This window comes from Mus musculus, chromosome 13 (assembly GCF_000001635.26).
Source record: "Mus musculus strain C57BL/6J chromosome 13, GRCm38.p6 C57BL/6J".
Classification (NCBI taxonomy): Eukaryota; Metazoa; Chordata; class Mammalia; order Rodentia; family Muridae; genus Mus; species Mus musculus.
The window spans coordinates 3169968-3193675 of NC_000079.6; the positions used below are offsets into that span (position 1 = coordinate 3169968).

Genomic DNA, 23708 nt, shown 5'->3' on the forward strand with positions numbered 1-23708 from the left:
TTAAAAACAATAACTTTATACAATTTGCAGGCAATTGGAAGGAAACTAAAAAATAGTATCCTGAGTATGGTAACCCAGACACAAAATAACAGTCATGTATGTTTTACTGATAAGTGTATATTAACCCAAAAGCTCACAATGCCCATGATACAACCCACAGAACCTATGGTGCTTAGAAGGAAGATCAAAGTATGGATGCTTCAGTCCTGCATTAAGGGGAGAACAGGATGATCATGGTAGGTGGAAGTAGAGTGGGACCTGGGAGGGAGAGAGGAGGGGGAGGAAATAAAGGAGGGCAGCATTAAGGTACTGGAATGAATGGGAGAGAGGTACAGAGGGTCAGGAAATCAAACAAAAATATGTAGGGGTTAGGGGGTGAGGAACAGAGGATAGCCTCTTGAGGGTCTCAGACATGAGGGAAACATGAGGCTCCCAAGACCCAAAGGAGATTACTTTAGCTGAAATGCTCAGAGAAGGGGAAGATTAAACCTGTAGGGACCACCTCCAGTGGAGAGGTGGACTTCTGCCCACCCCCACCCCCACCCCACCCCTACCCCTGCCATTGCCCTCTGTCAAGGGTTGGTTACAACTATCCCTCTCAAAGTTTTTAACCCAGAAATGTTCCTGAGCAAAGGAAGAACGGGAACAAGAAATGGAGCAGAGACTGAAGGAAGGGCCAACCAGGGACTGCCCTACCTGGGGATCCATCCTGTCTGCAGAAACCAAACCAGACACACTTCCTGTGTTCAAGAGGTGCTTCCTGACAGGAATCTCAAGTGATGGTTCTTTGGGAGGTCTGGTCTGAAACTGACAGTTGGAAGCAACCATTAGAATGACCTCACGGAACTCCTTGGCTGAGCTTGGGGCAAAGCTGGAATGGCAGAGAGAACACCATCTGCTGGCAGGACCACCAAGTGCTTCCAGAGACTAGATCACAATAGCTCCAGATACATTGTGACAGAGGATGGCCTTGCTGAAAGCAATGAGAGGGTCCTGGAGAGATTTGATGCCCTAGTGTACAGGGTTGTTAAAACAGTAGGGAAGGAAAGGGTGGGTGGGGGAAGGAGCACCCTCATCCAGGCAAAGGGGAGGAGGAGAGGGCAGATATGGTTTGAGGGGTTGGTGGAGGGGTAACCAGGAAGTGGCATATCATGTGAGATGTAATCGAATGGAATAATTAATAATTTTTTTAAAACCACACACACACACACACATGTGCCAGGCATTTCATTTTACAAATGAAGACTCAGGAGCCAGCTCAGAGAGTCAGGAAAAGCATCCAGCTGACCTTCCTACTCTGCTGACCTCCCAGAAGGAACCCATTCTTTATCCCTCTCCACACTGTCTTAAATATCCTTGAACTTAAAGACCTTCCTTTGGTTTAGTTATTTTCATTCCCTTTCCACTGGTTAATTCTTCTGCCTCTTAAACTGGAGTTGACTTTATTTTGTCTTGCAATAAAGGTGTGTGCTACACCTGAGCCAGACAAGATAGTACAGTAAACAGAAAGCTCTTGGGTTAAAAGTCTGTGCTAGGGATGAGCTACACCATTAAAAGGGTTTTTGTTTGTTTGTTTTTGTTTCTGGTTTTTGGTTTTTTTGTTTTTTTTATTTTTTTCAGAAAATAGCACAATTTTGGGGTTTACAATGCAATCAAATATCCTGCATCAGGATTCAGCAATGTTCCCTCCTTCATATTATCAAGCTCTCTGACAGTGCTCTGGTTGTTTCTAGGCATGTCTGAGTGCAACATCATGGGAATAAAAGGATCCCAAGGACATCAGAACTGGGCTTTTGAACCTGTTGCACATGGCCAACAGGGACCTAAAAAGCACCAAGGGGACAACTTATCCTTATCACAAGGGATAAATCCCTCATCCCTCTTGTAACATAATTTACTGCAAGATGTCACCATTCCTGGACTTGGCTCGTTGTCCTTTGTGCTGCTGAAAGGAACGGTTCCTGTCCAGGGTTCACCCAACAAACCACAGAAACACTGAACTCAGTTAAACAGGGATGGTTTAGTGAATGTACACCACAACAATGAATAACCAGGGCAAAACCTCAAAACTCTGTACTGGACATTTCTCAAGGCCAGGTCAATGCAAACATCACATGCACACGGTTTGGAAGTGCTGCCCTACAAGGGCTCTGACTCAACCCATTTTAGACATAATAGTTGACTTTGACCTTCAAATTGACAGGTCCTATGTGAAACATAAAGATTTTGGAATTTCAGAAGATTAACAAACGTAGCATACAGAACAAAATATGGTGCACGATCAGCATCACCCTGTTCTGAGTCAAGATTTTTGTTTTGTTTTGTTTTGTTTTGTTTTGTTTTGTTTTGTTTTGTTTTGTTTTATATCCATGGCTGGCAGGCATATTAGAGCAAAGGTATGAAATAGACTGCTGGCTTATAACAAAGTTGCTACAGTTATGGTAAGGGGCCAAGCATTGTCAGAGAGAACTTTGTATCTTTAGGAAAAAGGTCTGCATGACCTTGCCATGTTTAGACAATGTCCATGGCCTCAAAAAGAGCTCCTTGGACCGAGAATAGACAATGTATGTGCTACCTGAAATGAGTGGCCTCAGCAGTGTTGCTCAGATTGCTCAGTGCCCATTCTACCTCACTCTGTCACTGCAGAGAAACTCAGGGTGTTCCCCTGAAAGACCCCCGAAGGGAGACCCTCACTCAAGCACTCAAGCCCCGGGACAGCTGCGGACCCAAGAAGACACTGAGACCGTACTCAAAATGTAGAAGGCAAGATTTAATAGAACAACAGCAAGAAAGCACATGGAACATAGACCAGAGCTCTGGGGTCGAAACTCATGCACCTAGTGGTGTAGAGGAGAATCGACGACCAGCCAAATTTTTCACAGGCTTATATAGTAAAACTCAAGGGGGGAGAGCTGGGCAGGGAAAGTACAAGTTTACATCACTAGGGGGTTCTGCCAAGGGACAAGGGGTTCTGCCAAGGGAATCTACGTAACTAAGGGGTCATGTCCTATCATTTGGCAATGTACCCGGTTCATTTTGAGGTTGTTCCAGGAGGCCCTTATCTCAAAAATGTTCTTGGAACAGTTTTTAGTTGGGAGGGTTCGAACTCTAGGGTGAGGAGTTCAGGAATGCATTCTGGGGTGAAGAGTTCAGGAGTGTTCCGGGAACAATCTCCAGATGGGAGGGGTCGGGTTCTGGGGTGAAGAAGAGTTCAGTAAAAATTTTTATTCTTCATTCCCCACTTCTTTTAGGAGATAGCTCTAATCTTAGAGCGAGTTTTCAACCTCCTGAAGGACCCGATATTGTTGCCTTAGACTTGGACTGCATTTATCCTTTCTCTAATAAAAGCTACTAACTTATTAAGGATACATGGGCCAAAAGTAAGCAAAAGCATAAGTGTAATTAAAGGTCCTGCTATAGTGGAGAGGAGAGTGGTGAGCCAAGGGGACTTATTAAACCAGCTTTCAAACCATCCTTGTTGGCTTTCTCTTTCTCTTTTACGTATATCTAGGCGTTCTCTAAGTTTAGCCATAGAATCTTTGATTACTCCTGAATGGTCAACATAAAAACGACATTCCTCTTTTAAGGCAGCACAGAGTCCTCCTTCTTTAAGGAATAATAAGTCTAATCCCCTTCTATTTTGCAGCACCACTTTGGACAGGGAAGTTAAAGATTCTTCTAATTTGGTTATAGACTGTTCTATAGTTCTAAGATCAATATCCATAGCTGCACGTAGTTCTTCATAGTATTGGGGGGGTCTTAATTAAGGCAGCAGTTCCTGTACCTACTCCAGCTGCTACTCCCAATCCTAATAGAACTGCCAAAGTTAAGGTAACGGGTTCTCTTTTCCAGCGGACCCGATGTTCAAATTTATCTAAAAAAGAGCTATCATCATGATACAAGAGTCTGGGAATAAGCTGAACCAAAATGCAGAAATCTTTGGAACTATTAAAAACAGACATAGACACACAAGGAGTGAGACCGGTATTGCAAGCCCACACTGTGTCTAGGGGAGGCACCAGATACTGACCACTTTTGCTAGACTGGATATTCTGGGTCTGATTACAGAGGTGCCCTTTATCCTGAGGTACCTGGCCCAAGCAAAGCCCTCTTCCTGAAACTGCTGCTAGAGTCAACTTTCTGTTTTCTCCCCAAAGACATTGAGAATGATCTGAAGTGATATTATAAGTCCTGATCTGAGCTATTCCTTCATAATAAGGGGGGCTAGAGGCATAGCATAACCAGCATGATTGAGTCATATTAGGGTTAGTTCTATTTAGAACTAAAAAAGCTCCTTGGACTAGACTGACCAGATGGTCCTCTGTTCCTAGGGGCGGGGGGGAAGCCAAGGTAGGCTTTATGAGGAGAGTATTAGTTCCTAGGGAGGGTACCACTGTGTTGGGCTGTGGAGTTGGTGGAGCTGGTACAGTTGGGACCTTTGGGGGAGCCAGTACGACTGGGGGGCCCTGTTCTATAAGGACCTTGTTGGGCCCTACGAGTGTCACTGCCGGGTCTCTCACTGTCAGTCTGATCGTGAAAATGAACCCAGGATCTCTTAGTGGAATGTGTACTCGCCAACCCCACCTATTTCCTTTAAGCCAACTTAGACGGTGTTGTTTTCCGTTCTCAGTGAACCTTATACGTAGGGGGTTGCAGTATTTATCTTTGCATGGTCCTGAGGGTGCTCTGTTTTTAAAAGCGCACCCACTCTCTTGATATTTATAGGGATTTCTTTCTCCTTCGTTTGACTTATCATAGCCACTACCTCGTTTTACCGTGATTAGGTCCCATTTAGAGGAGGGCTTCCAGTAATCATCCCCTGTCGTTTCACATGTCCATTTACCACAAAAGTAATCTGATGCCCCCCCCCCCCCCGCATTCTTGTTGAAGCCTTTTGCTCTGACCCTGACCAGGGCAAACATAAAAATGTGCAGCTCTAAGATTAGCTCGGTAGAACTGCCCCGAACACCCATATGTGCTCCCTATCCCATTTGGGACACACCGCTCCTCAGGGGGTGGGTTGCTAAGATTAGTATGATCTGAGAGGTCCCAATTGGGGGATCCTGCCGCTAACTTACAGATGTCAGGCGTGAGATCAGGCCACCAAGTCCAGAGGGGATGGACTGCAGTGGTTGCCCATACAATGTTTCCCTTTTCATTAAGCACCTCCCAGGACTGTTGAATTGGAGCATGAGGGTTAAGGTTCCCTAGGTCTAGAGTGGCGCCTGCGGCGCAGATGAAGCTTAAGAGGATTGTCAGTGGCTGCCACTGTCCAATTGTCGTCGTGGTTTTCTTCATCTTGACTGGCGGCCCTCTTGACGTGGGAGGCGTGGATCCAGGAGGCAATTCCGTCAACTTTTACCGCAGTAGGGGTTGTCAGTAACACCAAATAGGGTCCCTTGCACCGTGGCTCGAGGTTGCCGGTTCGATGCCGTCTGACCAAGACTTTGTCTCCAACTCGGAACCCGTGGGGTACTGCGGTGGTCCCTGGGGTATAGGCTGCTTTCAGTTGGTCCCAAATCTGGGTCCTAATCATTTCTAGGGCCTTTAAATGAATAAGCAAAGAGGAGGGTAAGACAGGGTCAGAGTCGGAAACTAATGTTCCACCAGCTTCCATTAAGGGGGGAGGTCCTCCATACAGAACTTCAAAAGGAGTGAGCCCGAAACGACCAGGGGTGTTTTGGGCTCGGAAGAGCGCAAGAGGAAGGAGAGCCACCCAGTCTTTTCCGCTGGTCTCAATGGCTAATTTAGTCAAGGTCTCTTTTAAGGTCCTATTCATCCTCTCTACCTGTCCTGAGCTTTGAGGGCGGTAAGCACAGTGTAATTTCCAATCGATGCCCAACTGAGTGGCCAAGCCCTGACTTACCTGGGCAACAAAGGCTGGTCCATTGTCGGACCCGATTACCTTAGGGATTCCAAATCTTGGCAGGATTTCTTCAAGGATCTTCTTGGCCACAATCTGGGCAGTCTCTGTTTTAGTGGGAAATGCCTCAACCCATCCTGAAAAGGTGTCTACAAATACTAACAGATACTTGTTACCATACATTCCAGGTTTAACTTCAGTAAAGTCTACCTCCCAATACACTCCAGGATGGTCTCCCCGTTGCCTCTTTCCAGGTTCTCTGTAGGCTTTAGTTGCATTAGTGAATGCACATGGTTTGCAGGAGTCTATAATCTTTTGAGCCACTGACTTCAGGTTGGGGACTTGGTATTGGGAATTTTTAATTAGTCTTATCATTTTTTCAACTCCCAGGTGGGTGAATTGGTGTAGTCCTTTCACAAATTTTATTCCTTCTTCGGGAGTTAATTCTATTTTTCCTTCAAAAAAGTATGGGAGGGGATCACTGGTCCACCATAGCTCTTTTATGTTATACCTCCCATCCTCAGGGCTTTTGGGCGGATCACCTTTTTCAGTTAAGATCATGGCCCCTTGAGCAACTTGTTTTGCCACTAAGTCTGCCATTCGGTTGCCCTTGGCCACCAAGTCTTCTCCTTTTTGGTGGCCGGGGCAGTGGATGATGGCTACCTTTTTAGGTGCATGTATGGCTTCCAACAGGGCCAGAATTTCTTCTTTGTTTTTAATGTCTTTACCAGCCGAGGTCAATAGCCCTCGCTGCCTGTAGATGGCCCCATGGATGTGTGCGGTAGCAAAAGCATAGCGGCTGTCAGTGTAGATATTAACGATCTTACCTTTAGCCTCTCGGAGGGCTTGTACAAGTGCTATAAGTTCAGCCTTTTGTGCCGATGTTCCTTCAGGCAAAGCGCTTGCCCAAATTACCCTTTTCCCGTCTACCACTGCAGCTCCAGCCTTTCGCTTCCCCTCTATCAGGTAACTGCTGCCGTCCGTGTACCAACTGGGAGCTCCAGGCCAGGGTTGGTCAGTCAGGTCACTTCTGGTCCCAGTTTCTTCAGCGAGGATGTCCATACATTGATGTACTGGGACGGAATCATTTGTTAGAGGGAGAAGGGTAGCTGGGTTGAGGATGGCAGGGGGCGCAAAGGTTACACGCTCATTTAGCAGCAAGCTCTGATAGTGTGTCATTCGGGCATTTGTCATCCATCTGTCAGGTGGCTGCCGCACGATACTTTCTAAGGCATGAGGGGCCACAACAGTCACCTGTTGTCCCATTGTCAATTTGTCAGCATCTTTGATTAGCAGGGCCACTGCTGCAATAGCTTTCAGACATGTGGGCCATCCACTAGCAACAGGATCTAATTTTTTTGACAAATAGGCTACAGGTCTCTTCCAGGGTCCCAGTGCTTGTGTCAACACTCCCCTGGCTACACCCGCTCTCTCGTCCACATATAGGACGAAAGGCTTAGTCAAGTCTGGTAATGCTAGCGCGGGGGCAGTCATTAGAGACGACTTGATAGCCTCAAAAGCTCTTTGGTGTTCTTCTTTCCACTCGAAAGGAACCCCTTCCTTAGTCAAAGGATATAGAGGTGCTGCTAGGGTTGCAAAGCCTGGAATCCAGAGTCTACAAAAGCCAGCAGTCCCCAGAAACTCACGTACCTGCTGTGGGGTAGTTGGCAATGGGATCATCATAACAGTCTTCTTCCGGGCCTCTGTGAGCCATCTTTTGCCCCCTCGGAGGGTATACCCCAGGTAGGTTACCTCAGTTTGACAGATTTGTGCCTTTTTAGCCGAAACTCGATACCCCAAGTCACTCAGTTCTGTGAGGAGCCTCTCAGTTCCCTGGTGACACAGTTCCTTCGAGGCCGCCGCGACCAAGTGATCATCCACATACTGTAGTAGGGTAAGCTGAGGGTTTCGAGCGCGAAAAGGCGCGAGATCCCGATGGAGGGCGTCGTCAAACAGGGTGGGGGAATTTTTGAACCCCTGTGGTAGCCTAGTCCAAGTTAGTTGACCAGTCTGTCCGCCCTCTGGGTCCCTCCATTCAAAAGCAAACAGGAGCTGACTCTTAGGGTGCAAACGCAGGCAAAAGAAGGCATCTTTTAAGTCCAGGACTGTATACCATGTTCTCTCAGGTGGGAGAGAGCTTAATAAATTGTACGGGTTCGGGACTGTGGGGTGAATGTCCAGGACCCTTTTGTTAACCTCCCGGAGGTCTTGTACCGGGCGATAGTCATTGGTCCCTGGTTTTCGAACCGGCAGAAGTGGTGTATTCCAGGGGGACTGACAGGCCACTAAAACTCCTTGGCCTAGCAACCTCTGGATATGAGGCCGGATGCCTTCTCTAGCTTCCTTGCTCATGGGGTATTGTTTTACCGAAATGGGGGTGGCATCAGCTTTAAGTTCTACCACAACCGGAGGCACTTGTTTAGCCAACCCCATTCCTGCTTGTTCTGCCCAGACATTGGGGAACGCAATTAGCCAACCTGAAGAGACTGCATTTTTGGGTTGTTCTTCATGCAACCGGTACTCTTCCTCTGTGTTGAGGACAAGGCAGGCAACAGGGGCCTTTCCCCAGCTTACTTGTGGGCCTTCTGAAGTAAATTGGACTTGAGCCTTTAGTTTGGTTAGCAGATCGCGCCCCAAGAGGGGAGCAGGGCACTCAGGTATCACCAGAAAGGAGTGGGTCACTATATTCTTGTCTATCTGAAGAGCTCGTTTGGTCGTCCAGGGGTAAAATTTACTACCAGTGGCTCCAATTACCATGGTCTTTTTGGAGCCTAGCTTGCCTAGGGGGTTAGTGAGTACTGAATGCTCTGCTCCGGTGTCTATAAGGAAGTTGACGGGAGTCCCCTCCACGGACAAAGTTACCCTAGGCTCAGGGAGGGGGTCTGAGCCCCGACTTCCCTAATCATCTTCTAGGGTCAGGACCTTGGATCGCTCCCGTTTTTTAGGGCAATCTCTAGCCCAGTGTCCTTTCTCTTTGCAATAGGCGCATTGGTCTTTTTCCAGTGGTATCTTTCTGCCACCTGGCGGTTTCACTGCCCTGTTGCCCAGGAGCCCTATTTTACCTTTTCCTGTCTATCATTCACAACTGCGGCCAAAATTTTACTCAGATTTCTCTCCTGACGGCGATCCCGTCTATTTTCCCTCTCCTCCATTTCTTTCTTCTCTCTCTCCTGCCTCTCTTCTTCTGTTTCCCTCTTATGATAGACTTTTTCTGCTTCTTTTACTAAATCTTGGAGCATATGATCTTGGAGCCCCTCCAGCCTTTGCAGCTTTTTCTTAATGTCGGGAGCGGACTGACCAATGAAGGCCATGGCTACAGCGGCTCTCTGCCCCTCTGACAAGGGGTCAAAAGGGGTGTACCTCCTATATGCCTCCATGAGACGCTCAAGGAAGACTGAGGGTGGTTCAGTCTGCCCCTGCAAGACCTCTCTTACCTTAGCCAAATTGGTGGGCCGTCTAGCGGCTCCTCTGAGACCTGCCACTAGAGTCCAGCGATAGACAAGGAGGCGTCCCCTACCTTCCGCGGTGTTGTAGTCCCAGTTGGGGCGGTTCAAGGGGAAAGCTTCATCCACGAGGTTAGGGAGGGCAGTGGGTGTGCCGTCCTCTCCCAGAACATTTTTTCTCGCCTCCATCAGGATTCTTTCTCTTTCTTCTGTGGTGAAAAGAACCTGCAAAAGCTGCTGACAATCATCCCAAGTGGGTTGATGGGAGAACATAAGTGACTCAAGGAGCCCAGTAAGTCCAGAGGGGTTCTCTGAGAAGGGAGGGTGGTTAGTTTTCCAATTATATAAATCAGAAGAGGAAAAAGGCCAGTACTGTAAAGGAATGAGATCATTAGGTCCTGGTGCTGGCCCTCCCACATGTGCTCTGAGTGGCAAGGCAACTGTTGAGTCTGGCCCCCCTTCCTCCCCGGGGCTTCGGCCTCGGCGACTCCGAGTCCCCCCCGCCGGTCCCTGAGCCCCTCTCGCTATTGGTCCCTGTGGTGGGGCAGCTGCAGGTGGCTGTTGGGGCAGGGGGTAAGGGGGAGGTTGGGAGTCCATCCAGAGGAGGTCGTCAATCTCTGGATAGATCTTGGGGGGTGCTGATGGGCCGGACTTTCCGGCTGCATCAGACTGGGCAACCGCGACCGTCAGTTTCGAAGAGTTTGGGGTCCAAGGCTTGACCCACGGAGGTGGGAATTGGACGAGATTCTGCCAGGTCACAATGTAGGGGATCTGATCAGGGTGACCCCCTTCCTCCTGAAAAACAATTCACCTGACGGCGGCGATTAGTGACAAGTCAAAAGCACCCTCAGGTGGCCAGCCTACTCCAAACGTTGGCCACTCGGAGGCGCAAAAGGTCTGCCACGGACCCTTTCTGACCTCCACCGCCTGGTTGTGGGCTCTGACCCGCACCTCCTTCCAATGCTCCAGAGTCAGAGAAAGGGGAGTGGACACAGATTGTCCCATTTCTAGAAAAACAGTAGACACAACAAGAGCGGACATGAGACTAAGACAAAAAAGAAACCAGAAACGGCGGTGACTCTGTGTCGACCACAAGCAACTCAAAGAATCAGATGGCCTTTCTAAGGCCGGCCGATTGAGACCCTCTGCACGAGGTGGGACTCGAACCCACGATCCCGTGACCAAACGCGAGGTGGGACTCGAACCCACGGTCTCGCAACAAGGCGCGAGGTGGGACTCAAACCCACGATCTCGCAACAAAACGCGAGGTGGGACTCGAACCCACGATCTCGCAACTGGGCACGAGGTGGGACTCAAACCCACGATCTCGCAACCCCAAATGGTCTCTTGGCCTCCATAGGGGTCCACCAGGTGTCCCTGGTCCTGCCCTGTTCCTCCTGGGACATCTCCCAGGGTGAACGGACGGTGGACACCTGGACACGTCTATCCTTATCCACCCCGCGTTCCCTCTCGGAGCGCGGTCTCACTGAGCGTCCGCAAAACCGACACTGCGATCGCACCAAACTTAGAAACAGAACACAAACATCAGACCAAAACAGAACAAAGAACCTTACCTCTAAGTGGGTCTAGGACCTCTGGGTGGTCGCGCTGTTTCCCAGCCAATGCACCAAAATGAAAGACCCCTGAAGGGAGACCCTCACTCAAGCACTCAAGCCCCGGGACAGCTGCGGACCCAAGAAGACACTGAGACCGTACTCAAAATGTAGAAGGCAAGATTTAATAGAACAACAGCAAGAAAGCACATGGAACATAGACCAGAGCTCTGGGGTCGAAACTCATGCACCTAGTGGTGTAGAGGAGAATCGACGACCAGCCAAATTTTTCACAGGCTTATATAGTAAAACTCAAGGGGGGAGAGCTGGGCAGGGAAAGTACAAGTTTACATCACTAGGGGGTTCTGCCAAGGGACAAGGGGTTCTGCCAAGGGAATCTACGTAACTAAGGGGTCATGTCCTATCATTTGGCAATGTACCCGGTTCATTTTGAGGTTGTTCCAGGAGGCCCTTATCTCAAAAATGTTCTTGGAACAGTTTTTAGTTGGGAGGGTTCGAACTCTAGGGTGAGGAGTTCAGGAATGCATTCTGGGGTGAAGAGTTCAGGAGTGTTCCGGGAACAATCTCCAGATGGGAGGGGTCGGGTTCTGGGGTGAAGAAGAGTTCAGTAAAAATTTTTATTCTTCACCCCCACCTTCACTGTGAGCCAGGTCTAGGAGCAAAAAGAGCTCAGTTATGCTTAATTTTCAACTAATGTACTTGTGTATAGAAATACAGTATGTTCACATGCTATTGATACTCATCACATCTTACTGAGGGCAGCAAATGCTTGACTACACCCAATTCTATAAAAAGAAAATCTATGCCCTAGGAAGTATAACAAGATAAATCTGGGATGGAGGTGCATGAACACTTTCTGGTACTGAACGCAGAAAGGTGGAGGTAGGAAAAGGTGTATGGTTAAGTAGCCCACCAGGTTCACACTGTGTCTGCTAGATTTAATCCAAGGACAAGGAAGTTGTGTATCTACCATGGTTTCTGTCTAGCCCCTTGAAAGGTTCTCCGGGATTTGGCCTCAGCACCTGATACTTCCTACAGGGGCAGCAACACTCAGGGAAGCTACAGATAGTCATAGGCACAGTATCATGCAGCAGTGGATGTTGCTCATTTGTTCAGATGGGGATACCCACTTTAATTTGTTCTTAATGTGGACCTAGGGAAAGAGAGAACAAGGGCCATAGAATAGAAAGATCTTTTCCACTTCTCATTTTTCCAAGAAAGAAAGACTTGTAGAGAGAGAGAGAGTGGTAAGTTCTTTATAATAGACAAGAATTGGAAGGTTGACCTTCAGTGTTTCAATGTTGTTTTCTGAAACAGAGTCTCACATATCCCATGTTGTCCTCTAATTGGCTTGCCAGGTTAACCTTCAGCTCAGACAATCCTACTTCCATTTTCCAATAGCTAGGCTTACAAGTGAGGCCTCCTAGGACTGCTAGGACAGCCCTAGTCACAGAGACCTGGGTTTTCTAATGCTGAGGCCTATACCCACCAGTATAGCTACAGCCATTGTGTTCTCAGACCAGCCCCTATTTCAGATTGTTGGTGTAATATGCCTGCCAATCACTGACATAGAAAAATAACTTGACTCAGATCAAGGTCATGATGATCACATCCTATTATGTTCTGAATGACATTTGTTAATCTTACAATGTTTCACAAAACTTTATATAGGACCCATTCAATTCAGACTCACTATGCACTGTTATATCTAAAATGGCCTGATCAGAACTGATATGCGCTCCCTGTGGTTTTGTTTTGTTTTGATTTGTTTTTGTTTGTTTGTTTGTTTTTCTTTATAAGTTAACAAAGATAGATGCTGGGGCCATGGCTCGGCACCCAATACCTCAGCATATTCAAACTGGTGTGATTTCTCAGTAGTTTTTTATCGCTCATTTGCTGATTGTGACATTTTAAGGTAGGATGAGACATTTCTGAGAGGGGTTTGGAAAGGAAACACTCAGTTAGATACATAGGAATTACTTAGGCAATGCCAATCAAGACTGGACAAACCCTGGCTTTGGAAGGAGGATGTGCTCAATGGCTGTGTCCCGGGAAAGTCCCCAGGAAAGGGTATCTGTTGGTGGAACATTGTAAGATTAACAAATGTCATTCAGAGCACAACAGGATGTGATCATCATGACCTTGCTCTGAGTCAAGTTATTTTTCTATGTCAGTGATTGGCAGGCATATTACAGCAAAAATCTGAAATAGGGGCTGGACAGAGAACAAAATGGCTGTAGCTATACTGGCGGGTATATGCCTCACCTTCCTGTCAGTACAGGGAGAACAGTAGCAGGTAGTCAAAGGCTGTAGCCCATGACATCAGCAATCCCTTCTTGGAAAATCTATTGTCTCCTGGAGAGTACTTGGCATCTCCTGTCATGTCACCAGTGTTGTAGCAACAAGCTCACTTAGGATTCTCACTCAGGAGGTAACCCAATCACAAAAGAACCCACATGATATGTACTCACAGATAAGTGGATATTAGCCCAGAAACTTAGAATACCCAAGATACAAGATACAAAGCACATGAAACTCAAGAGGAATGAAGACCAAAGTGTGGACATTTTGCTCCTTCTTACAATTGGGAACAAAACACCCATGGAAGGAGTTGCAGAGGCAAAGTTTGGAGCTGAGATAAAAGGATGGACCATCTAGAGACTACCATATCCGGGGATGCATCCCATAATCAGCCGCCAAACGTAGACACCATTGCATACACTAGCAAGATTTTACTGAAAGGACCCTGATATAGCTGTCTCTTGTGAGACTATGCCAAGGCCTAGCAAACACAGAAGTGGATGCTCACAGTCAGCTATTGGATGGATCACAGGGCCCCCAATGAAGGAGCTAGAGAAACTATCCAAGGAGCTAAAGGGATCTGCAACCCTATACATGGAACAACAATATGAACTAACCAGTACCCCCTGGAGCTCGTGTCTCTAGCTGCATATGTATCAGAAGGTAGCCTAACTGGCCATCAGTGGAGAGGCCCATTGGTAATGCAAACTTTATATGCCTCAGTACAGGGGAACATCAGGGCCAAGAAATGGGAGAGGGTGGGTAGGGGAGTGGGGGGGGGGGTATGGGGGACTTTTGGGATAGCATTGGAAATGTAAATGAGGAAAATAACCTAATTAAAAAAAAAAGAAGTCTTCACTCACAGCACACTCTGAAGTCAGGAAAACAGAATCATCATCAAATAGACCAGAGAGACTTCATCCTGCACCTGAAGGGTACCACAGCAAACATTAGTCAGAGCAGGGGAGTCCTACAGTGTAGGGGGAGGAAAGATTGGAAAAACCAGAGGGCTCAGGGACACACCACTAAAAAAAAAAAAAAAAAAAAAAAAAAAGGATTCTCACTCAGTGTCTAGCTACTACATTGGTGGACATGTTTTCTCGACTCAGCAATCTTTTTGGGAGAGCCAGTGTGGATGGGAGAGAGGCCAGAGAGAGGAGGAAGGAGGCTGGCCTTCCATCTGAGAGTAATGAAGGACCTAGGAGGTGACCTTGGAGAATGTGGAGTAGGTCCTGGGAAGTGGATGTTGAGCTCCCTGGAAGGGGTAACCTGAGAAGGCCTTTCTAGTAATGAGGCACAAGAACTGGAGTCTCTGCGTAGCAAAATAATTTCCATAATTATCAAAATTCTTGACCATCAAGGATTTCAGGACATTACTTTCTCCATCCCCTAAGCAGGAGTTGGCAAGACCAAAACTCTTAGGCTAAGAACTCCAAGTATTTACATTCACTGAGTATTGTGGGTGTTACATGGGGACACAATGAGACCATCAGGAGTCACAGAGTGTCTAACCTATGCCCTTTTAGGGAAGGGCATGCTGTATTTCACTCTCAGGGTTTTTTAACTTCGGTGGCTATTTGGGAGTAGTATGATGGAGAGAATTGTGCTCCAGGCCATGACCTCATGTTCTCAGAACTACTCTGACTTCCTCTCCATGACAGTTCCCATTTTACCTTTCTTTATCACCACTTGTGAGTGGCAGGCATTTCGATACTGTAACCACAGACCTGTCAGAGTGGATGCACCCAAACAGAGATGGGATCCTATTGCTACTTCTTGGGTGTTTGGTGTTTCAGTAGGGGGAATTGGTACTATTTTGACCATGTTCTTCCACTGCATGACTTTTGAAGCCCAAGTCCTGGGCCTAGCATCACTGGGTAGGAGATCGGAGCATCTCCAAGCACTAAAGTACTTGAGAATAGTGATTTTACCATCTGACTTGTGAAACTACGGGACTGATGGCTCTGAAGCCAAATTGCACTCTGTTCAGTTGATAATCATCCTAAGTAAGCCATCTCTCTGTGCCGCAGGCCCTCTGGTCCCCTGTGCCTGCGTAGGAAAGAGTCTCTAGAGTAGATGAGCAAAGATTAGGATGTATTGACAAGCAGTCAAACACACAAGAGAGGTGTTGAATCTGAATGTAATGTTCTGGTTGAGCTTCAGACTTATATTACAACGAATTATCAGAGGATACAAATCACAAAATGACAAGATACACTGAAATTCACCAGTTACAGCAGAAAGGAATTTGCAGGGACTAATTAAATGTTTACATTAGGGATAACAAGCCCTGCCTAGGATCAGCCTAAAAGCATCAGGGGGTTGTCAACTCTTGATAGGCCTTAAGAGTAGTGTGTTATCAGGAGCTCTAAATTCTTAGGTTTAGTAAAACTTATCCTGTCTGGAGTAGCATATCAACTTATACTTGACATGGAATGTAGCCTGTAGTAAAAGATTTCTATCTCAATGAGACTTTTAGTCTCTATCTACAGACAGCTGAGTAAATGACAGATGTTTTATTGTTTTATGATAGAGCTTAATTAGTTACTGAATAGGTTAAGCTCCTTGCTGCTATCTGGAATCTAAGAACACTGGGAAAAGGCTTTAGCTATGTTAGAATACAATCTTAAAAGGCATTTACTATAAGGTAATACTATATAGAGTGCACGTGGATCCATACACTAGACTAATGTGGATTTGGAAAATTAATTTTATGGGTTAGGGGAATAGCCAAAGATCCGGGAGTAAGTTTCCTTGAAACTCTTTCCTCGTGAGAAAGCTTTCAGACTTTCATCTGACAAGCTGACTCCACCGGAGTCCCGTGACATCTCTGGTAATAAGCATGTTTAGGGAGACAGAGGAAACACCTGGATGTTTACATCTCCTGCTCTCGCTAGAGTACTGGTAGAACTGAGACCCACTGTGGAGGCAACTCAAGCCCAGACCAAACTCTTTCTGGTGTCACTAGTTTCCAGGCATGTTCTCTTTCTTGGTGGTCTGCCTACCCTCTTTGCATTCTCACATGAAAGTATTCTTGTGTTCTTCTACCTACAGGGACTCACAGACAGACATCATCCACTGCACCTGACCTAAGCAAGAATGAGTTCAAAAAGGAAAAGGAGAGGCTGACAACAGAGCTGCACTTCATTACCCAGAAGAGAAATGAGCAGAGAGATCACCTGATAGCTTTCAAAGAGGGATCCATGAACAAGAGGTATGCATTGCTCCAAAACCTGTGGTGTCAGTATGGGGTCTTCAATGTCAGCCTCATCTTATCCTTTGAAGGAGGTGGGTTATATGAAGCTGTACCACCAGATCATCTCTATGCCCAACCTCATATCTATGAATGCTTCATAGTGGAGAGGCAGAACCTGAAGCTTGGTCAGGAGGGAGATGAGAAATGGACTCTTCTGCTTCCTCCAGTAGAAAATAAGGAGTTGTATTCTGAGTGAATAATTCAGGGATAGAGGCAGTGGGAGAGTGAGTTCCCAGCATGCATTTGGAAAGTACTTGACAGGATGTGGCTTTGTGAGGTTCTAGGTGATGTGAGTTCATGGTGAGTGTTTATACTTGCCTGGCAGGTGACTGAGTGCTTGGAAGCTCCTCATAGTATCTACAGGGGCCTGGTCCCACATTTTACTTCTCAGTGGGTGTCTAGAAGGCCTGAGGCTCATTCCTGTTCCTCTTTGTCTGTGTGCCTTGTACTGCGAGACAGTAATGTTGCATACATTTCTTTTTCATCTCATTGTGCTCTCTGTTTCTGTCTCTGTCTCTCATTCTCTGACTGTTTCCTTTTCTCCTCCGTGTGTGTGTGTGTGTGTGTGTGTGTGTGTGTGTCTGTGTTCAAGTGAGTGAGTCTGAGTGTGTGCACATGAACCTACATGTGCACGAGTTTTGTATGTTTAATTTTCCCTCCAAACTTGGGAACCTATGGGGTCTGTGTTTTGGCTTGAGTATTTATCTTCATAACAATTTCAAGGTGATGTTAGTGCTGAAGCCTCAGAGCTCCCACTTTATTCGACACTCTTCTTTGCCTATGTGGTCACAATTGTCCATACACGTTTATCCCTTGAGCATATTATAAAGCTGTGCTGATGTCTGATCACATCTCCAGGGTTATGTGTAAGGTCTGTTTCTACGGTATAACTTATTCAGGATTTACCATCCCAGTTGTGAATACAAGAAAAATGTAATCACAGGTTTCTGTTGGGCAAAGACCTGTGGCCTAGGCTCTTGAGAACCTAGCTGGTTAGACTGCAACAACCAACCTTACTGAGTGAACACAGGGAGCCAGAGAACCCTCCATCTTGATGCTTAGCTTCTGCTGCCCTGGACCAGGATAACAAATTTTCAAAGCTGAAGATCATCCCAGTATATAGAATCCAGAATGTGCTTTCCATGGCTGGGGTAGTCCAGCACTCAGCCTGAGAAATGTGTTCCTAAAAGCCCATGTTCATGGAGTTCTGTCTTCCTAGGACCAGGCCCTTCTAGAAGATAAATCCATTCTATGAGCTCAAGAAGGAGATAATCTTCTACTTGTACCAGTCAGTGGTCCCATCAATTGTGGAATGGCAATTTCTGCCTTCCTTGGTTTCTAGACTGGAGAGTCTGCAGTTCTGGTTCTACCCCTTCTGCTTTTAGCCATCAGTGTGCCTTGGGATAATAAACTCAGGTTTCATAAATCTGTAAGAGACTGTTACCCCTCTCAGCATTGTCCAGGCATCCTTAGAAGCCTCTCAATAGAAGAGTGATTGTGCATGGTTATTATACAGTACCGAGAGCCTGGTTCTCAGGCAGTGTTTCAGAGAGCTGAGTGAGACATAACACAAGGATAGAATGCCCTCCCCTTGGTTCTACTGACTTACCCTGATGGTATTTGCACTCCACTAATTGATGTTACCCCAGTGCCTTGTTCTTTTGGAGAAACATGCACCCTTATTGGTGTTTCGGCTGCAGCTATAAATTCTTCTTCCCTGAAATGGTTGTTTGCTGTCATGTATTTATTGAGATGTATTGTATTAAGTCTTCACGGGAACCAGGGCCCTGATGGGCTTAATGGGCCTGTACATAGGAATGGGAGGTGGCTGCAGGATCTTACTATGCAGAGGGTGTTTCCAGAAACCGACATAGCCAGCTCATGATGGAGAAGAATCTAAGAAGATGCCTGTCCCACTGAAGTGGGAGAGCAAGAATGTACAGATTGATTGGGCCCTCATTCAGAAATATCTGGTTGGTATGAATCTGAATGGTAAAGAGGAACAGGAGAAGACTAGCAACCTCGAGACCCAACAACTTCAGGCAGGGACAAGCACCTCAGTCAGGCTAATACTGTCTGACACCATTTGCCCATTAGATCCATCTTTCCTTTCCCCCACCACCTTTCTAATCCATACTCCCAACCAGCCACCCACCTCATGGAATGTAGTTGTTCATTGCTCTTTTTATAAACACATATTCTGGGAAGTTAGTCTCTTGTGAGAACTAAATCATTGGCAAGTGTATCTTGTTGCTCTGCTTTAATCTGAAGTCTAGGAAGGGTGGCAGATGAATAACATGCCACATTCTTGCAAGTGTTCATGATACGTAGGATGCTATGCTTTGAGCAGCATCTAGGTCCTGGGACAGAGGTCATGCAAGGGTCATGTGACTTGAGGTGGGAAGAACCTTGCAGGGTTAAAATCAAAATGCAAATACCAATGAGTGCTTCTCATTGTCATTGTCATTAATCTGGGGGGCATAAGGGCTTCTCCTTTCTTTTTGTAATCCAATGAGGTCTCTTCCTATTGCCCAATTCTTGGTTTCCACAGATAGAAGTCTGAGTGGCATCTTGTCAGCCCATGTGTTTGTGAGTGTTGTTTGACATTTTGCCCTGCTTGTATATAACAGCAATGGTTTCAGTTAATAGATCAGTGTTAACTGTCCTGTTGAGGTGGTGGGAGACAGCAGTCTGACAGCTGACATTTAGGTCTCCACCAAGCCTGTGTCTTAAGAACTGCCTTCCTCTCCTAGGAGTCAGAGACTCCAGCAAGAGCTGAAATTTCCACATCCCAGGAAGAGAGCCTCCTGCAGAATGAGTTTCCACCTCAGGAGCCCCCTGCTGAACTCCATCCCCAACATCCACAGTCTACCTTGGATGAATCTTATTACATTCAGTACATTTTCGCGGTGTGAATAGGAGGAAGCTAGTGAGCCAGCTGATTCATGGTGTTATTCCCTTTCCTGTTCTGGCAACATCCCTTGAGTGAGGACTGAGGTGACTGCCCTGCCAACAGCAGTCCAAGAGGAGATACAGGCTGTAGGTCTGTACTTCTTAATATGCAGTGAAAGGGTGCTGATGTAGAATCATTTCCTGTTAGAGTTTTGGTTAAAGTTTTGCTCTTTATAGTTTTATTCTTTTTTTAGGTTTTGGGAAGTTATGTGTTCTTATGATTGGTATTCATGTTTAGTTTTTGATTTTATCTATTTATATTAACTGTACTTTTAAAGCCTGTTTTTTAAACTTTATATTTCTTATAAATAAAAATTGATTTACAACTCTTGACTCTTAAGACCATCTTCCTTATTCAGGTTTCCTCTCCCCTCCTGTAAACCTAGAACCCACAGCCAGAGAAGGATCTCTGTTAGTACCAGGCAGCCTGGGCTACAGAGTAAAGTCAATGTCACCAAGGGGTATACAAGACAGTGGTCTCTTGTGAATAATGTGACTTGCCCCATATAAACACACTTTATCATGTAATCACTATGATACTGTATCCATGCTAAGATATATTCTCCTATACCTAAAATATAGCACTCTATAATACACATTCTTGACTGACACTGTGGACCAGATATTGAGTAATATACAGTCATTGCTCTACTGCTGCTGAGTAAATAAAAACATTCACAAAGGATTATGAAATAAATCAAGAAGGCCAGAGCCATATGCCTCAGTTTTGCTTGAAATACAGCATCAGTGACAACCACACTAGAGATATGGCCTTCCAAGTCAGGCTCTGAAATAGCACTTGATAGATGCTGTTGTCCATGAACATACATTTGCCGTGGTTTTTGTTTGTTTGTTTGGTTGGTTGGTTGGTTGATTTGGTTTTTGTGCTGTTTAGAGTCATTTTCACTTATGTGAATGGTTGTTTTTCCTACAATATGTCTGCAGCTCTTCCTGAGTATAGTAAGCTCAGAGGCCAAAAGAAGGAATAACAGGTCCTGTTTTGGATGACTGTTAGGCCCCATGTGGGTCTTTTGAGAGAGCAGCAGATTTTCTAAGCTGTGTGACATCCCCACACCTTTTGCTGGTGCCGTTTGTCCTTCTAGTTCATGTGTTGTATTAGGTGGACTGGATTATCTGCAATTAAGGGGAGAAATCTCAGGAGATGCTTGAGCTGTGCATGCTCAATCTTCTAGGCTTGCCAGGCATGTATGCAGGACTCTGATGTTACACTGCTTATTGTGTGTTCAGGATCATGGCCCAGCATCAGTTATTTTCAATTTCAGAGCAGATATTTCACTTCTAATCTAGGATGACCATGCAGATTAGGCCGATCCTTAAATTTCAGAATTGAGACTGGACTCCTGTAAGGTTGTGTTGGGATGATGAAACCCTCTTAGTAACAACAAACGTATCTTAACATGAGCAATGTGGAGAGGAAGCTCAAGAGCAGCCACACTGAATGGAGCCTGCAGTTGTGTCCACATGTTTCTGGTGGAGAGCATGCCCATGCATGTGGAGAAAATTGGAAGGTCATATGCAGCTGCCTTTTTGTCACACCAGATCTGGGAGTATCTTGAGGAAGTGCTTCTTCCAGGTGACTGTTGTCCAATTCATGGAATGGAAGTAATTTATTGAGACTGGAGATTAGTCAGAGAGTTATAGTGTGGTGGAAGTAATTCACTAATACTTATTGACACACAGAACATTTAAAATCTCAGCAGTCAGAGTATCAGGATAGAAGCTTTGATTACTCTCTACTTTAGGTCTTCTGGTTTTTATTAACTTGATCCTGACAGAGAAAAGTTCATCAGCAGTGCACGAGGAACTAGGTGAGACTAGATTGAGACCACACAACCATGTTACTATTGTATATGTAGGGACTCCTTGAATCTCTTAGAACCTGGAGGGAACTGGGTCTTGAAAAGTCTACTCAGGTATGGTGGTGTGTTTAGTAAATGTTACCAGATGTATACGTTAACCTGGATTTCTCTACTTGCACATGTGACATGAGTCAATAATTCATGTCAGCCTTTAACAGACTAAGCGGTCCTTAATGTACAGTGTGGACAGCGGTTCCTTATTTTCTCTCCCAGACAGCTAAACATTCCCAGTCTTAAAAGCATTTTGTAAGCCATTCTCATGAACCAGTCTTGAGATGGCCACATTGTCAGCTGAGTGTCTTCACCCAGGCTGCACTGTAATTGTTGTAGAAGATGAATTGGGTTCCAGCCCTGGGATGTAATTCAGTGGTAGAGTATTTCCCAGCATTAACAATGTAGTAGGTTCATCACTACTCTAAGGGTTACAGCAGAAGAAAAGTAAAATAAAGAACACAATTGCATTTGAGCTGTAACCTGCAACAAAATGAGAGTAACCACAGGAGCTGTCAAGTCACTCTATGACTAACTGCCCTCCACTCCCACCCACCCCCACCCCCCGCCCTGCCAAGCTTCCTCCAGTGATTGCATTTGTGATGTCTTTTTGTTAATGGGTGCATTATTCTAAGGGTGCAAATAATTTGCACACAATATCAATAAAGCACACACACACACACACATAATCACATAGAACATAAATACAGATAAAGAGCTCATGAAATGATTTGGGAGCCAAGTGTAGTGGCGCATGCCTTTAATCCCAGCACTGGGGAGGCAGAGGCAGGCGGATTTCTGAGTTCGAGGCCAGCCTGGTCTACAAAGTGGGTTCCAGGACAGCCAGGGTTACACAGAGAAACCCTGTCTCAAAAAACAAAACAAAAGAAAACAAACAAACAAACAAAAAGAACAAAAGAAAGAAATGATTTGGTTGAGATTATCAGCTAATGAGATGGATCAACTGGTATTCATCCTTGGTGCCAAACCTAGAAACATGAGTTTCTTCCTTGGGAACGACATGGTAGAAGGAACATATCTCCCACAAATGATTTTTGTCTGTGGTGTGTGTGTGTGTGTGTGTGTGTGTGTGTGTGTGTGTGTGTGTGCATTCATGATCCCATTATAATTTTTTTCCAATAGGACTCGAAAGACCATGGTGGAAAATATTGTGGAAGTATGTACAGACCTCTGTTAATGTCTCCTTGCAGGTAACATTGACATAGTAGACTGCTTCAATACACCCTTAAACCTGACTATGCAGGGTTTTTAGTGCGGCTGTCATATGCATCACACACCACAGAGAACAGCAAGAGCTTTGTTTATTACATGCTGCAGTTCCCAAGGTGAGGCAAAGCCTCATCCCATTGAAAGGCTGGTTGGATTTGAAGGCAGGAAATCAACAGGAATCAATCAATTAGAAACAAAGAGAATAATAAAAAGACTCAAGGAATCCAAGAGCTAGTTCTTTAAGAAAATCAAGAACACAGACAACCCCTTACCCAAATGAACTAAAAGGCAGAGATACTATCAAAATCAAAAAAAGAAAAGGGGGACATATGCAACTAGAGACACAGTTCTGCTGGGTACTGGTTAGTTCATATTGTTAATCCCAATAAAGGGGAATGCCAGAACCAGGAATCGGGAGTGGATGGGTAGGGGAGCAGGAGGGGGGGGCAGTGAGGGTATAGGGGACTTTTGGAATGACATTTGAAATGTAGATGAGGGGTCACCGAGGGCAAGGAGTCAATGGACACACCACAGTCCCTAAAAGACTCTCCACGCAATCTTAGGATCACAAGTGAGTGGAACACATCTGTTCCAATCCAATCACACAGGACCTGAGACAGCAGAAGGGAAGCAGAAAACCGGCTTGACCAAGGGCACAAATCCCTTCTGGTTGGCACCAGCACCGGGTCACCTTGGGCACGGAATCAGCGGACACCCCCACAGTCCCCAGAGGACTCTCCATGCAATCTTAGGATCACTGACCAGACAGCTTTACAGTCCTCAAAGGAGACACCAATTCCAGGCATTGTAACACGCCCAGAATTTTAGGACAACAGGATCCCAGGATAACAGAAGCTGAGTCACACCAGTATTTCAGGGTCTCAGAGGAAGCATGACTGCCAAAAACTCTGACACACCCAGAATCTCAGGTTCACAGGAGCCCACAAGCAAAGGATCACAGAGAAAGCTGGACTCTGACGAGTCCTGAAACAGTTGGGATTATAGGGAGGACAGGCTCCAATCAGATATATTGAGGGCAGCAAGCACTTGAGATAATCAGATGGCAGGAGGCAAGCGTAAGAACAGAAGCAACAGAAACCAAGGTTACTTGGCATCTTCAGAACCAAAGTCTCCCACCTTAGCAAGTCCTGGATGCACGATCACACCAGAAAAACAAGACATGGATCTAAATTCACTTCTCATGATGATGATGAAGGA

The 23708-nt window shown here is 45.9% G+C and overlaps 1 pseudogene across 1 annotated transcript in view; it reads left to right on the top strand.

Moving 5' to 3' along the window:
* The window catches only part of Speer6-ps1 (spermatogenesis associated glutamate (E)-rich protein 6, pseudogene 1), a 40204-nt pseudogene extending 20493 nt beyond the window's left edge, over positions 1–19711 (top strand). The window contains exons 3-5 of the transcript NR_001581.3: positions 161–236; positions 16236–16395; positions 19191–19711. The product of NR_001581.3 is annotated as a spermatogenesis associated glutamate (E)-rich protein 6, pseudogene 1 (transcript). The remainder of the gene's footprint in view (positions 1–160; positions 237–16235; positions 16396–19190) is intronic.
* Positions 19712–23708: the final 3997 nt, after the last annotated feature.